We start from the raw sequence: 17,765 nt of genomic DNA on the forward strand, positions 1-17,765 counted from the left end.
CTGTAGATTTTTACCTTTCATGGCAGACTCTGGAAAAACACACTATGGGTAGAAGAGAGAGAATAAGTTGCCTGAGTATCACTAACACTTCTTCAAGTCTGGGCTTGTGAGAGAAGATCTATGCTTACATGATAAACAGAGTGAGAAAAGAAGGAATAGTAGGTCACCCTAAAGAGCTCACTGGTGTGGTTAAGAATATAATCCATTAATATAAGGGCAATAAAAGCCATTAAAAGCCTTTATATCTGCAACCCCCATGACCTAGCTATCTCAGCTCTAACTGTGACTCCATCATAGACCTTCTTGGAAGCAATGCCTAACACTAGTAAACATCTAATATGTGTTATATATTATCATAATGACACGGTTTGTACTTCGATTTGTTTTAAAACCTCATCTCACACAGAGCTGAGGATAAAGTTCAAATTCAAAGAAGTACAGAGTAAATTATGAATTTAGTCACCCATGCAAATCAGTGAGTGTTAGAAAAGAGCAAGTGAAACAATATTGTGCATGCCAAGAAAATGAGCACTGTTCAGAGACCCAGAAGGTTCTATCAGATTAGCAGACTTTCTCAGACTCCAAGTACAACAAGAGGAAGACACAGGACCAGAAATGATTTACCACTGAAACTGGCACAGCAGGCACTTTTTAATTAGGAGAATTAGGAGGTACTTAAAGCTGCCTTTGTGAGAAGAGTTTAATTACTGTCTTTGAAACTACAACCTATACATCAGGACAAGGCAGTTGAGCATAAATGTAGCCTTCAGTGTGGGCCTAATCCTTAGTTGGGTTTAAGTTAAGCCATTATAATACAAGGCTAATCCTTGAATGTGTTCCAACATTTCTCTTTGTGGCATCTTCCTGGATGAATCCAAGGAGAATGCACCTCAGGACTGCTGGCTACTTGCTTCACCTCAACATGTCAACTGATCACTCTTTTCTCCAAGTACTTAGAGAACTGGACAGAGCACAGTGAGAGCCAAGCAGCAGCATCCAGCCTTTGACAGCTTTTCCTGGAACCACAATGAAATGATCCAAGCATTAGCCAGAATACTTAGCTTATAGAGAGCTAGCTTACTCACATGCATTTATGCTTCACAAGGAAATGGTTGATACAGTCTGCTTGCTATTGTCAATTTTCTTTTTTTACACTTACTCTTTTAGTGTGTGTGTGTGTGTGTGTGTGTGTGTGTGTGTGTGTGTGTGTGTGTAGAAATAAGAGTACAAATTTAAGATGTAGCTATCTCCTTCAACCATGGTCACAAGGATCAAACTCAGTTCATCAGGAGTGAAAGCAGGATCCTTTGCATATTTATAAACTATATTTTTTCTTTTTATATTATTACTTTTTCCCATCCCCCAGCTCCTCCCAATCCTCCATACCTCCCCAGCCAACTCTCTCCCACCTCTATAAAAGATGAACAGGCAAACAAAAAAGAAGGAAAGAAAGAATAAAAGCACACACACACACACACACACACACACACACACACACAAATTACACACAAGCAAAACTCACAAAAAATACTAAATCAGAAAAATAATATACAAACAAAAGATCAATGAGACAAAATAAAATGCTCACACAAAGCAATGAGACAAAACAGCTACAAAAAATATTTTGATTGGCCATCATTTTTATTTCAAAGAGTTTTTTGGTTTGGTTTGGTTTTCTCTTTAAAATGGCAGTGTTATAGATATAAGATAATGAACAGTTGGCAAACAAGTATTTATCCAGAAGATATATTTAGTAATTGCAGACTGGTCCAAATATCTATTTTTGAGAGCTCCCAGATAATTGTAATATTCAGTGAGGATTTATCACCACAGATTAGGTCATTTGCATATGACTCTCTTGGTTACAAGTACAGAGAAGTGCTTTTAACACAGGAACGTAACAGTAACAGTCTCAAAATGTTTTACAAGTGACACTATTAAAATAAATATATATTTGGGACTTTGTAAAATCGTACAGTGTGAAAATGCATGCACAGGACTGGAAGGATTCCTCTGTGGGTAAAGAAACTTGCCACCAAATCTGACAACCAAAGTTCAATCCCAAAGAACCACATAGATAAAAGAAAGGGGAAGGAACTCTGCAAATTGTCCCCAGCCTACACATGACCACGGTGGTACTACTACACATTTCAGGCCCCACACTATATATACACACTAAAAGCAAATAAATATAATGAAACTATTTTTATTATAATAAATGTTATTTTTATAAATAAATGTATTAATCTGTGAATTTTTGACTTACAGATATCACTTCATAAAATAAGATGTCAAATCTTATCTAACACATAGCTGAGATTTTAGCCTGTAGATAGTTAGACATCTGATGGATTGATAACTATGCATAAAAAGGTGAAGTGATGATATTCCCTGACTTACCAACTTCACTATTTCCTAGATAATAAGTTTGCACACAGGGACAATTTACCAAAAAGTCTAAAGCTATTTTTTTCTGATTGATAGTTTTTAAAAATATAATTTTTAAATTAATTCTTTCAGAATTTCATAGATACTTAAAAAGCATTCTGAACATGCTCAAACTCATTTAAAAAGATAAATAAAACTATTTTTAAAAAATCATGTAAGAGAGTCAGCAGATAATACAGACAATGGTTAGGATGTAACAAGATTTATCCACTGCTGTCAGACAATTTAAATTCTAAAGAATTGCTGAAATGTTCATATCTTGTACATATTCTGATTTTTTTAAACAAATTCTTAATTTCAACATGACTTGGTAGGCTTTTGGGGGGGTCACACAATCTACTCATGGTCTGATTTAACATTCTCAATGTAATATCACATAAAAAATAGCTACCTTCTGCACGAGATGGCTTTAAACTTTACTATATTTTATTTATTCCTTTCATGCACATATCTGTTGGTGTCATTGTACACATGGTACAGCTCATGTGTAGAGGTCAGAAAAAAACTTTCAGGAGCCAGTTCTCTTTTTCCACCATGGGGGTCTTGGATATGGAACTCAGGTCATCAGGCCTGACAAAAGCTGCCTGTTCTTGCTGAACGATATCTCTAGCTTTGGCACAGCCAAGTCACTCAAGAATATCCATTGTAAAAAGTCAGAAAAGCAGAATGGAGAGTCTGGTATGGTGTATTGCTCAAATGAGAAAACTGGATTTTAGTAAGTGAAATTATAAAGTGATATTAATTCATTAATTCTCACCACAATGCTGTAGTCTTACTCCGAGATGGTGACTTTTAAGCCACTGGTAAAATCAGGCAATGGGTGAAAAACAAGATACTTCCCATGAGGACTGATGACCACTCATGCCTCAGCTGATCTTACGCTCTATTCTATTCTATTCTATTCTATTCTATTCTATTCTATTCTATTCTATTCTATTCTATTCTATTCTATTCTATTCTTCTATTCTATCCTATCCTATTCTATTCGGTAGAACTTAGAATGTCCCTGACCATGACTGTTCTTAGAATGAATGTCTTTCAAAACAATGTGTGAATTACTTTTCCAATCAGGAGACTTGTAGGAGAGATAATTATAAATGAGGAACTTTCTAGAATGTGTTCTGACATATTCAAAAGTAACTGTATTTCCAACATAACAGGCTTACCATTTTATTGTGAGCTAATATTTGTTGATATTACTTTTAAACTGTGGCAATTTCCTACATCAAAGGAAATTGTGAATCCTCTTTTTAATGGAGAATTTATGTTTCTATATCAGTCCTTCCCACCAAGTGCACTGGAAAGAGGGAAAATCATCCCTGACCAGTCTGGCAGCTTCCAGGTCAGGATAGAATTGTGTTATTCCTACAAATAAAAGGATGACCAAAATCTCTCTAATAAAAGAATGATCCCCAGAGTCCATCAGGATTACACCAGCTGCAAAGGTTTCAGAGAGAAAATATAGCCTGCCAAGTACATCTAGAGCTCTGAGGATAAAATCATAATTAAACTTGTAATAGCACTAAGGATTCAGTGCCTCCATGCATTGTCTTATTTAATCTTTGCTCTAGCTTTTGAAAGAGAGCATTATCATCTCATTCTGTACATCACTAAAGTGAAGTATAGTGAGACCCTAATGTTAGGGCAGTTTAGAGGTAAAGACTCAAGTCTGTGCCCTGACTCTTCTAAATACTAAATAATAAGGATTTTTTTCTACAGAGAACATATTTGTGGGCATTGAATTAAATAAGGCTATGTTGGCACATTAAAAAAAAAAACTCTTAACTGCCAATAAATGCAAACTTGAAATTTTACTAATGTTTAAATCAGTCATGTTGGCCTCAGTCTACTGGTTACAGATTCTAGCAGTACAATCCCTCTACATGGAAATATTCCACTTGCTTCATTGGCTCCATCTGAATAGCTTTAACCCAATCAATGAACCAGACATGTGGCTCTTTAGAGGGGATTTACTATTTCTATTTACTTATTGGATTTTGATGACAGCCTTGGTCTGTGACCTGCAAATTGCCTGATCTCATCAAGAACACCATACCTGGCTGGATCAGATGTCTTGACTCCCAATTTCTAAAGCTACTTGACACTGTGGCCTAGCACTGGAATGTGTGTCCTTACACTATGCTAGATGGATATGCAGTTCTACTATGCTAGGACAAACTTGTTGGCAGGAGGTTCTGACTCTGTGGCCTAATAGCTTGGACCTATCTTGTTTAGGCAGATTTTCTAATGCTGTTTCTCTTTACTTCTGTTATAGCCATTAGAAGGACAACTTAAGGTTTATTTCTGGCAGATTCTAATGACCAAGAGAGAACAAGGTCACTGAACATCAACTAAAGCCTAAGCTCACAACTGTCAGTATCAGTTCGATTACATTCCATTGACCAAAGACATGAGAAGGCAAGGCAATGTTTTAGTGTTATAAAATAGATTCTATTGTCTGATGAATGGAGATCTTAAGTACCATGGAAAAAGACATTATAATGGTGAAATATGAATTTTTATCCACAAAAAATACATCACACCATTACATTACTATTGGAATTATAATTTTGAAAGTCAGACATTGTTACCATTTGAAAAGAGAGAAACTCTTTTTCAAATTGATAGAAAGCATTTAAAATAGTTCCTATTTTTATTAGTATATGTCAATGTCACTGTTCTAGTGCTATGAAGAGACATCATGCCCACAGCAACTATTTATAAAATTGGGAGCATTTAATTGAAGCTTTGTTACAGTTTCAGAGGTTTATTTTATTATTATCACAGTAGAGAGAATGGTGGTAATCAGGCAGACATGAGGATGGAGAAGTAATCAAGAGTTCTACATCCTGATTGACAGAAAGCATGAAGAGAGACACTACACCTGGCTTGGGCATTTGAAATATTAAAGCCCACCTCAATGACACAGTTCCTCCAACATGGCCATACTTCCTAATCCTTCTTGACTAGTGCCACTCCCTGATAACAAAGCACTCAAATGTATGAGCCTATGGGGTACCAAACCATCACAGTATATATTCCTCATGTTTGCTTCTGATTTTGTAAGAATATTTTTATACAAGTCTATAATATTCTTTAAGTATATTTTTCCAATACCTTCTTACAATCCCCAGAAGCCTATTAACTACATTCTTTTACTCCCCCAGAAACATTCACTCCAATGTCATGTCATATACACATATAATTTCATGTATAAAGAAAGCAGGGCATGAGAGAGATGGCCCCACACCTTGCCTGGACAAAGCAGGAGAGCTAATCCTAGTGGTATGGGTGTGGGAGAGCTGTAGGGCTGACCAGCTCAGCTACCAGTCAGGACTAGATCCAGGGCTTTAAGATAATTTACCCCAACATCTATCTCATCTATGAACTGTGGGAGTGTTTGAAGGAGCTAGACCTGCAGAAACCTAGTTGTATGTTCTTTGTGACACAGGACAACAACAGGATATCTGAGAAGAGTCCAGGTTAAGATCAAGTATTTAAAAGTGTAGCAGAAACCAGAAACCTTGTACTAGTTCAATAAATCATTGTAATATTGTTGTATTTATTTGAAAGAATAGCTGTTTGCCTGAAAGGATGTATATACTATGTGACAAACAATGACATACCACAGCTTCCATAGCAATTAATTTTTTGGGGAGGGGAGGTTGCAAGGGCAAGGGCCAGATATGGAAGGGCACTGGGAGAAGAGCAGAATTGGAAAGCATCACAAAGAATCAATAAAAAGAAAAAAAATCGAGGATATACAAATAAAAACTTGTAATAATTATCTTTCTGACACTGACTTATTTACTTAATATAAAGTATAACTTTATATTTTGTTGTGGTTTTATCTACTTTGGGTGTCAATATTCCTTATATATCCAGTTATTCTTTTAAATCCTAAACATCTACTATTTCATCCATTTCTTTTAGATTTTCAAGTCTTTTAGAATATAAGTGCTTAAATCATAGGAATTTTCTGAATTCCTTTGGAATCTATTTTAATTTTATTCAAAAACCATATAAACTTCAAGAAGAAGGAAGACCAAAGTGTGGATGCTTCAATGCTTCCTAGAAAGGGGAACAAAGCCTAATATTTAGATTCCTGCCTGAAATTACTTCTTTGTTCTAGCCTAAGATTTAGATTTCTGCCTGAAATTACTTCTTTGTTCTAGCCCAAGATTTAGATTCCTGCCTGAAGCCAACTTCCTTGTCCTTGACCAATGTCATATTCCTGCAAAGCAGCCCATTTCCTTGTCCTAGGCCAATATCAGATTCTTGCCAAGCAGCCCCAAAGTCTCTTCTGTTCTCCCCCTTTTTTATTTCATAAGCAAGACTGAGCCTGTCTTAAGTCATTCTGCCAAGAATGCCTTCCTTACCTGTCATGGAATATGCATTATCAAAAGCAATGTACTTATGTCTTAGGTTGGCAAGGCTCTGTGTAGAATCTTATCCATCCTTGGCTTGTCAGTCTGTTAAATTAATAGCTTTGCCTGGGGGTCCATTTTCAGTTTCAAGTCATTTACTTTGGCTGTCAGCATGTTGATGTTGTGAAAGACAAACTTTAACAAAATGGGCAGGAATAAAAGAATTCCCAGGACAAAATGGGCTAGCATGATCAAGCTATATATGCTGTTCTTGAAGCCTGTCCAAAATAGAAATACTGACCCCAGGCCATGGGTAATTTTATCAGCAGTATATGCAGGATCATCACACAGAAGAGCAGCATTCTTTAAATTAATAAGCTCATTATGCAAAGTTAAAACATCCAGAGAGGTGTTAGATTTATGCTAAATATATTGCAAGTGTCTTTAAATTTTTTCCTAATTATAATGACTATCATTGTTGATTTTAGAAGTAACACAAATCCAACGGTATTTGTCATGATGCTCGAGATGGCTCCTTACTCTTAAACTCTGAACCTCCTTCCAATAATTTGAATAGGATAAAGAACATCAATCCATTGTTCCAAATGCCTATCTAAATCCTCTTGTATATTCAATACATTACCAACATGTTTTGCTAAGTGATTAACAAAAGTAGCTGTCTTAACTTCTTGTGCCAAAGCAATTGCAGAAGCAATGGTACTAGCAATTAATGTAATTAAAACTGTTATGCCAGCAATAATCAAGCCCACTATCCTCTAAGTCTTAGGCTAGAACAAAGAAGTAGGCTTCAGACGTGAAAATGACTTTGCGATAGGACAAGGAAGTAGGCTCAGATATTTTGGTCATCCTGATAAGCCCTTAGAAACAGTGATCATGGGAGTGATCACCAAACTTTGTTTATAGTCGTGCTTGTCTCTTAACTATTTGCTTCTGTTGTATTACTAGTTCCTCAACCTAGAATGGACCTTAATACTTGCATGTAATTAAGTGGTATAAAAGCAAAAAGGAGGAAGGGGATGGAATAGAGGGTTTCTAGAGGGTGGGAAATGGGAAAAGGGGATGACATCTGAAATGTAACAAAATAAAAAATCCAATTTAAAAAAAAGAAAGGGGAACAAAACACTCACAGGAGAAAATATGGAGATAAAGTGTGGAACAGAAACTGAAGGAAAGGCCATCCAGAGACTTCCCCACCTGGAGATCCATCCCATTTACAGTCACCAAACCCAGACGCTATTGTGGATGCTGGTAAGTGCTTGCTGACAGGAGTCTGAAATTCCTGTCTCTTGAGAGGCTCTTCCAGAGCCTGACAAATACAGAGGCAGATGCCCACAGCCAACCATTTGACTAAGTGCAGGGTCCCCAATGGAGGAGTTGGAGAAGGCATTGAAGGAGCTGAGAAGATTTATAGCTCCATGGGAGCAGCAATAGTGTCAACCACTCAGACCCCCAAGGAGCTCCTAGGGACTGGACCACCAACCAAACAGAACACGTGGAGGAATCCATGGCTCCGACTGCATATGTAGCAGAGGACGTTGTTGGACATAAGTGTGAAGAGTGTCTGGGCATGAGGGGGGTTGATGCCCCACTGTAGGGGAATGCTAGGACCAGGAGGCAGGAATGGATGAGTGGGTGGGGGGCACCCTCATAGAGGCAGAGGGAAGGGGAATAGGATATGGAATTCTGCAGGGGAGACCTGGAAAGAGGATAACATTTGAAAAAGAAAAAAGAAAATATCCAATAAAAGTTAAAAATTATTAATTTGGTTCTACTCTCTTTCTTATGGTTAGTTTGGCTTGAAATGTGTTGAGACCAACAACAAGCTTATCTTGTTTTATTGATGCTTTGAATTACTCTTTTTCCATTTCATTAATTTCTGCCCTGAAAACTATCTCTTTTCAACTACTTACTCTGTGTTTGGCTTCTTCTATTGTTTTGCAAACCCTAAGATGCTCATTATGCTGCTTACATAAAATTCTATAAAATTTGATATAAAAATTTGTGTAAAGTTTCCTTTTAGGAACTACTCCCTTGTATACATAGATTTGGGTATACTCTGGTTGTAATTTTCATTTATTCTAAGAGTTTTGAATTTTATTCTTAATTTTTGATGTATTCATCCCTCAAAGTGGGCTGTTGTACCTCCATGTGCATGTTCAGTGATTTCTATTGCTGTAGATTTCTGTTATTATTCTAGTGTGGCTATATAGAATAGAAGAAATTATGCCTGCATTCTTTGGTTTGTTTTTGTTTAATTTTCATTGTGCTTTTGTGCTTTCTTTTCCTCTCCTTATTTACTTTTAAAGGTCTTATTTTTAATTCTCTCTCTCTCTCTCTCTCTCTCTCTCTCTCTCTCTTTCTCTCTCTCTCTGTGTGTGTGTGTGTGTGTGTGTGTGTGTGTGTGTGTGTGTGTGTACGTGTGTGTGTTTGCCTGTGTGTATCTACATGTACCCTTTGAGGCCATTAAAGAGCTTCATAATCTCTGGCGCTTGAGTCATGGGCCCTTGTCAGCTTCCTGAAATGGGTATTAGAAACCAAATCTGCGTCCTTCTTAAGAGCAATCCTCATTCTTAACCACTGAGCCATCTCTATCACTTTGTTTTCTTTGTTTTAAATATAGGGATCACTATGTAGTCCAGTGTTGACCATGCGCTTACAAGTATGCTCTTATCTCATCAAAATAATATTTGTATTATGAATTTTAAGATACTTATGTGTTTTTTATTTGTTTGTTTCTGAAGTAAGTGTCTATTTTAAATAAATACAAAGATAGATTTCAGGTTCTATTGAATGTCAAAATCACTGTCAAGATTACTTTTAACTAAGCATAGAAAATGTAAGGAAGTCACAATTACATCTGGTGATTATTTTTATCCTATCATTAACTTGAATATATTTTCCTTGAAATGGTAATATCAACATTTCCCTGAACCTAGGCATCTCCTTGTCCTAGAAAATGATAGCCTCCTGATCCAGAAAGGAGCTACACAATATCTATGGTTTCTTAGAATATATGCTAAGAATAGAGGCACTGTTCTTAGGTCAAATACCAACTTTATATTATGATACTTTATGAAAAGTAAACATCTTATATGTCAAACAATAACTTTAATAAATTTCAGTTATGAAAATATAATGCTGTAGTATTATGAGACTGCAACAGGGCTTCCACACAAAAGCCTTCAATATCCTGTATAATTCAAATAATCTGTGCTATAAATCTGGCATTAAATTTCAGTAGGAAGTGAGTAAGTATGCAATTTTTGAAGCTTTATTTGCTAATACTTTATTTTTGTTAGTATTTATTAAGCACAAATATTATTATGGTTAGTTGTCAATTTTATTTATTTTTTGTAGTTTGATAAAGTGTCAGAAGTAACCCAGGCTAGCTAAAGCTCAAAGATGATCTTGACCTCCTGTTTCCCTTGCCTCCACTTCCAGAGTTCTAGGATTGCAGGTATGAGCAACCAAGCACTGCTATTTGTGGTGATGGCAATTAAGTCAATGGTTTGGTGTAAGCTAGGCAAGCCCTCTTCCATGATGAGTTACATCTATGCCCCAATGTAATACTTCAATATAGACATGAACTGTTCACTAATCAAATGTAGTATTCTTTACATGACTAGTAGAAAATTTAATTCTACTTAGCAAATATTAACATTACAACACTAAAGTGCTTAAGAGACTACAAGATGCATAGAAGATATGACCATTGTTTTTAATAATTCAAAGGTTCTGCAGATTTGTATCCTTTTATAATTTATTATATCTCTTGTGTCTCTATCCACACCAGTTCATTGTCTAACCATACTTTCATGTGGACAGACTGGAGTGTCTAACTCTTATTCATGTCTCTGATCTTGTCTCATTACTATTCTTACTACATTTCATTACCCCTGTGATTATAGGAAAAACAAATCTGATTATGTTTCATATATATATATATAATCACAATGGTCCTCATCACTTGACAAATACCACCAAGCTTCTTTCCGTGATATTTCAATGTTTTCATGATCTTTCTCCACACCAAACCATCTATTAATTCTGCTAACTCCTGCTGCATATTACAAAGTATGGTTTTCTCTACTCAAACTTCATGCCCTTCCCTGAACACACATCTACACCATGACCATTGTTTATGGTGTTCCTTTTCCCTACCATCACTTTCTCTCTTCCTCACACCTTTATACTCTATCATCTATAAAACATCTTTTACTCACATGAGTTATTCTATCTGGTCTCCTTTTTTCCTATTAGTATTCTTCACTCCTTTTGTCCATACAGTAGTGTGATTTCTTTTTCTCTTCTGCTGCAGCATTTATCTCTGACTGTTCTCATGTTCTACTAAATTATAAGTACACCTCCATTCATTTTTCTGTTAGACTCTGGCAACTCCTGTTATAAAATACATATAGAAAAATAGATTTTTAACTGACAGATGAGTGAATAATCTAATATATTTGGGGACCTTGAGGCATACATAGATAATGTCTTAAGTCTCTTTATATTCAAGTGACAAATAAGCCATATCTCCAGTAAGATAAGGAAGGTTTTCATAAAAGGAAAGGTGACTCTGGGTTATATTCATAGAGGCTACCAGAGACTAGGTTTTAGAAAAGTAATTATACTTTCATATTTGAAGAGAAAACAAGGGAGATAAAGAAGAGGGATAGCAATGATGTAAATGTAGAAATGGATAAAGTGTACTGAGAATAGAGATGTTGACATTCTCCCCTTGGGCTTCCTACAGGACACTGGTGCAAAAAAAAAAAAAAAGAGGAGATAATTTAAAGACAATTTATTTAGCATTTTAAAAAATTGGATATCATACATATATTTGCTTGAATAAGTCATTCCAATGCTTTATTTTAACTTAATTTTTCTGTTTTGTTCCTTCTTTTATGTTGTGGTTCAATCATACTGGCTTTGCATAAAAACCAAGAAGGGCTCTAGATTATAGCCTTCGGTGTTTAATGAGAACAGAAGAAATTGATAACATTATTCCTTTCTCGTTAAGATCCTTTATTTCTAAGCAATTGAAGTAGGGGTGAGCCATTTGGTATTCCCCTCGGATTGTTAGCCACCAAATGAGATATCAGCCTGCTAATGGCTTTTACACTCTCCCTCAGATAGCCTCTACATTTCTGACCTTTCAAAGTTTGGTAACATAATTGGTTGGCAGTGTTTTCTCTTTCCCCCAGGGTTAGTGAAACTCTCAAAGACAAGTAAGAGGAAGAGAAAGTTAAATATTTGCAGAAAAGGGAGAAGGCAATCACAAAATATCAGGGATGGATCCAAAAAAAAAAAGGAAAAAAACATCATCATAAGAGAAAAAGCAAGTATTTTTTGCCTGATTGCAAGTCTATCTTATAAGTTCCAAAGCCCCAGATTTATGTTCTGCGTTCCACTTGACTGCTATGCATTAATAAATGGGGTGCTTCAGTAAAACTCCAATCCTGGGACTTAGAAAATGGTAGATTTGGGAGAAGCAACATGCTCTGAATGCAGTTTTACTCAGCGTAATCACAATGCCCTATCTTTTCAGTCACTTTGAAAGTTTTATACACTCACCAGAATATAAAGTACATAACTGACTCTGGTGTTAGATAATACAATTTTCCTAATAATAAGAGAAATACATTAAATGCTTTTGGTTAGTGACTCAGGATTTTATCCATCTGCTGTGAAATAATGCTCTGAAGTATACATAATCTTTCCCATGATTGTATTCAGGAACTAAACGTTACTTTGATACAAAAAGAAAAAATTTATGATTAAAACACCAAAATATGACTGAGTCTATGGTATCATTTACATTCAAACACACACACACAAGGCCTGAGGTAGATCACGTATTTTATTCTTTGATTTTTATATTCACAGGAAGAAAGGAAAAAAGGTCATAAAATTCACCAAACTCAAATCAGTGTCCAAGCCAGAGTGATCTCTGTAAAAACATAGCTGGGAGTAAACAGAATCACCTTAGAGATTTTGTTTGTAAGAAATACAACTGTTTCCGGGGGGTGGGGGTGAGGTGGTAATGATCTCTAACCTCCAAATGGAAATACTTAACATTTGTCTTTGTTTTAGAATTATCATAAAAATAAAAGCATGGGTTCCTGCAGTTTTAAAGAGCCACCTATCCGTCAATTGTTTGCTTCATAAAGTTACTCAGTTACCTTTAATGAGAGGTTCTAAGAAACATGACTTGGTTGGAGAATTTCAGATGCTAAAGACAGCAACAGGGGCCAAAAGACTTTTATATCATGTGCTCTAGTGAAAGCTTATAAATTAGATTAGGGAACAATGCCTGTGAAAGACTAGCTCACTTAAAGATGGTTTTAATAGCTTTGCCCGTCTCCTTCCCCCTCATAGTGTTTCATTTTGATTCTTCTGTGTTGCAGCACAGTCTATATCATATCCCCTTGAGCTACAGCAAAGCTTTGATAAAAGTATACTAGATATGAAGTTATGTAACTGAAGATACGGTACAAAATGTCATACCTTGGGGCATTCTTCTCTTATGACATTTCTATAGGAGGCATGTAAAGTATCTATTTTCTATAGCATGGCATACTGCTGACAGAAAATAGATACTCTAAATGCTAACTAACTTACCTGCATGCAGAAACTACATGGAGGGCTACTTTTAAATAAAAGTTCTAACCAAAAGCTGAACTTTTCTCAGCCAAAAGTCACTGGTGATTTAAGATCATAATCTTGAGTTCTTTCCTCCTCATGGAGGAAAACCCACCTGCCATTAGGACATTCTATCCAGTTGCTAACCCACAGAATTTGTGAAGAAACCAAAATATAAGTTTGGAGATTCTTTTCCTCCTTTGTACAGCAATTCAAAGCAAAACAACTTTAAGCTTTAACCTTAACTTTTTCAGCCATCGTCAGAGAAGCTTTCTCTTGCAGTACATGGGAACAAATATAGAAACCCACAATGGACAATATGCAGAGAGTGAGAGACATTGAAACATTCAGTCCTAAATGAGATGTCTCCTTCAAATTACTCCTCTCAGTGCTCAGGAAACCCTGGAGAAGAGTAGGTGGAATGATGTCAAGAGTCAGAAGGGACAGGAGACAGCAGTGAAACAGGACCTTCTAAACACTCCAAGATCAACACATAGATGATAGAGACTGTAGAAGCAAGCACAGGATCTTCACAGATCTGCACAAGGAGTACCAGGCTGAAAGAAGTAGGCACAAGTCTCTATCCTTAACTCAAAAGCTATCTCCCAATGATAACTACTCACAATGAAAAGTTAGCTTTATCCAATGGAGTCTCAATGGGGATACAAACCACGCCTAAGTGCAGAATCCATGCCAAGCAGTAGATAGCCAACACAAAATCAACTCAATGGCATCCTTGCAAGTTCTTTATATCACAATGTTATCCCATGGCATTTTTCCTCTTAATGTCCTATATGTTATTTGTGTATACATTGTGGCTTCTAATTTTGTGCTTTTCTGGGGGTTCTATGTCTACAACCAAGTATGTTTCTACCTCTACATGTGTTTCTTGTGCTTTTTCTTTGACTCATGTTCTTCTGTTTCTTTTTGTTATATTCTGATTTGTTTGTTTTTTTAAAGATAAAATTTTATTTAATATTATTATTATTATTATTATTATTATTATTATTATTTAGATGCCTATTTACTTTCTAAGGAGAAATGGACAAGGTCTGGCTCCTGACAGAAGGGGAAGTGGGAAGGATGTTGGTGAGCTGGGAGAGAAGAAATTGTATTCAGAATATATTATATGAAGTTAACTATTTTCAATAAAAGAAAATAGAAAAAAGTTATATTCAAAAATAATTAACCAGGTATAATAGATACTGGGGATAGGGAAATAAGATAGAGGTATGATCCACTCTTTTCTCAAAATTATTTGCTAAATGGGAGATGAGATATACTAGATGCATAATTATAGACTTAAATAAGTATAATAAAATAAGCAAAATTAATTGTTACTTCATAGTTGTAGGGCCCTTAGAGGTTTGGAGGAAATGATATTTCTTTGGGGGCTTTGAATTTGTCCCTTAGAGTCCCTCCTGTTAGGCTCAGCTTACAATAATCTACTTTCTTGACCTCTGCTATTGAAAGGTACAATATCATGGGAAGACATACTTGCCTTTATACCCAAGAAACTATAGAAGAATAAAGCGCATTCAAATTCTTTTCCTTGTGATAAAATTCCCAATGATGATTGGCAAGAATAGTAATGATTATGCCTAGTATTTACTGAATGATAATTCTTCTCTAAAAATTGCAATTTGATATGGGCAGAGTTAATGCTTCAAAGAAGCATGGCAGATAGGACTCATTGGAGGCAAAGGTGTTTCAGTGCTCTGGAAGATACACATAGGAGAAGAAAGAGGAAGTTGGAGGAAGTGTTACAGCAGCCACCGGAGTCCAGCCCTTGTATCATTCAATACAGTGTAGAATGTCATTGTGCAATGGTTTCCTAGGGATTAGAGTTAGTCTTAATTTATATTTTTTAAAAAAATAATAAAAATGTTAGAGATGTGAACTGCAGTTGGGAAATTTAGCAGAGATGCTACAGTTAATTCTAAGACCTCAACTGATGTTTGCTGTCTTCTACCATCTGTTTGAGAGCCTTGCCATCTTCATGATGCTTAAAAAAATAGAATGCCCCAGGCTTTTAGCACTCCTGTGGGGAAAAAGTCTCTAGTTGTCAGGCATGTATCAGAATGTGACTGTAGTAATGACCTACTTATATTAAATACTGGGCAGAAGGAAAATGTATAAATAATATATCAAACTGGTATTTTCAAAATACTACTCTCATCACACTTATTAAATTCCTAAAAATGCAATGAAGACAAAAAAATAAGAACACTTAATTCTTGCTTCCACAACTTTCATTAATGATTTTGCCAAACAGTATCATATGGAACATTAACATAGCTTCTCTGTCTTATATACTAGATAAAGAAGTAAAAGCATATACGAGGTACTGTTCTCATTATTATAGCAAGATAACTGGTGACCAATTTTAAAGAATGAAGTTACATTAACTTATGAGGATAAAACTACGACAGTAAGCAGTCATGGTAGGTGTTTGAGGTTGTTCATCAAGACCTATAAGCAGTGAGGAAGCAGAGGGAGAAGATGCTGGTGGTAACTGGTTCTCTCATTTGTTCTTTTTATGCAGTCTTAAATCCTAGTTTGTGGGATGATTGATACCTCCACATTTAAAACATATATGATGGCTTTCCCTACATGGTTCATGCTTGCAGGAAGAAAGCTCACAGACATCCCCAGGGGTGTGTGTTCTAGGTTATTCCAAATCAAGTCACAATAACAATGAAGATTAACCATCACAAACTACAAATTTTGAGATGCAGAAAGTGTATTGTACAAAGCTTGGGATAAACAAAAGATAGTAAAGTTATTTAATCATATTATGTTACTGCATTTCACATAGGAATGAAACGCTGTTAAATCATTTCTTACTCATAAGCCCAACTTTTAAAGAATCTCCACTCCCTTTAGCTTCATATAAAAGGCTACCTAAAATCATGTAGGTGGAAGCAAAATGAAAGAGACATTTCATATTTTATACCTAGTTTCACCCAAACCAAACAAACAAGAGGAACTGTTCATAAAATGGAGTTAAGAAAAATGATGTCTAGGCTTGGGAATTTTCTAGCAGGGACTTGGACATCTCAAGATAAGTAAGGATAAGATATTATAGGAGATAAATAAATGAAAAACTCTGAAGAACTATCAAATGCAATCTTCATAAAGTTATCATGTTGGGTCGTAAGAAACAAGACACGTCCTATAAGTACTCAACCCAGGCTCTGATTGATCTGGTATAAAACAAAAACAAGGTTTCCTGGGAAGTTGAACCAATGCTGAGCTTTGTAGTGAAAAAAAAATAGAGGTCAAGAAGTAAAGTCCTTGGGGAGAGCAACAATACTAACCAACCAGAGCTCCCAGGGTCTAAACTACCAGCCTGGGAACACATAGGGAGGGACCCATGGCTCCAGCTGTATATGTAGTGGAGGATGGCCTTGTCAGGCATAGGCAGGAGAGGAGATCCTTGGTCCCATGAAGGCTGGACGCACAAGTGTGGGGAAATTCGAGGGCAGGGAGGTGGGAGTGGGTGGGTTGGTGGGGGAACACCTTCATAGAAGCAGGAGGAAGGGGGATGGGAAAGGGTGTTTCTGAGGGGGGAAAATGGGGAAAGGGGATAACATCTGAAATGTAAATAAATAAAATATCCAAAAAAAAAAAAGAAGTAACGTCTATGGCCATTAATGTTCAGTGACTTAAATGTATATAGGCACCCAGCCTCTCTGGGCATGGAGAACGCAATATCTTGATTCACTGAAGTTATTACTATTCTGTACATCTAAGCACAGCTTCAGACTAGCCTAACAGTACAATCCCATTCCAGAATCCATATATAAAGCATCAATTTTGAAAAGAACACATAAAGTTATAAACACCCTATGATTCTATGTAACCATGTCAGTTTTAGAGTAAACTATGCCTCTGATAATCTCAATTTGTTTTAGAATTCTTAAGCTTTAAAACATGCCACACTTTCGACACCCTAATAAGCACTAATTCTACTCATGAATATGAAGTCATCATATTCCTGTATTGTTAGGAAAGATATTTCGTTTTAATTGTTGGGGAAACCATAGCAATCCTCTTACATCAACCCTGTAATCCTTAAACTTGTGTTTTGTAGACATATTTAGTACAAGACAACATTTGAAAAATGTCTACTTAGTAGCAGACTCAAATGGATGTATTTCTCCTTTATAAGACAGTAAACAAAGAAGGACAGAAGAAAAGTAGGAAGGAAGGAAGTTTAGAAAGGAATGAAGGAGGGAGGGATGAAGGGAAGGAGGAAGGAAGGAAAAAGGAAGGAAGGAAGGA

The sequence above is a fragment of the Grammomys surdaster genome, unplaced genomic scaffold (assembly GCF_004785775.1).
Source record: "Grammomys surdaster isolate TR1022 unplaced genomic scaffold, NIH_TR_1.0 170, whole genome shotgun sequence".
In the NCBI taxonomy this organism is placed as follows: domain Eukaryota; kingdom Metazoa; phylum Chordata; class Mammalia; order Rodentia; family Muridae; genus Grammomys; species Grammomys surdaster.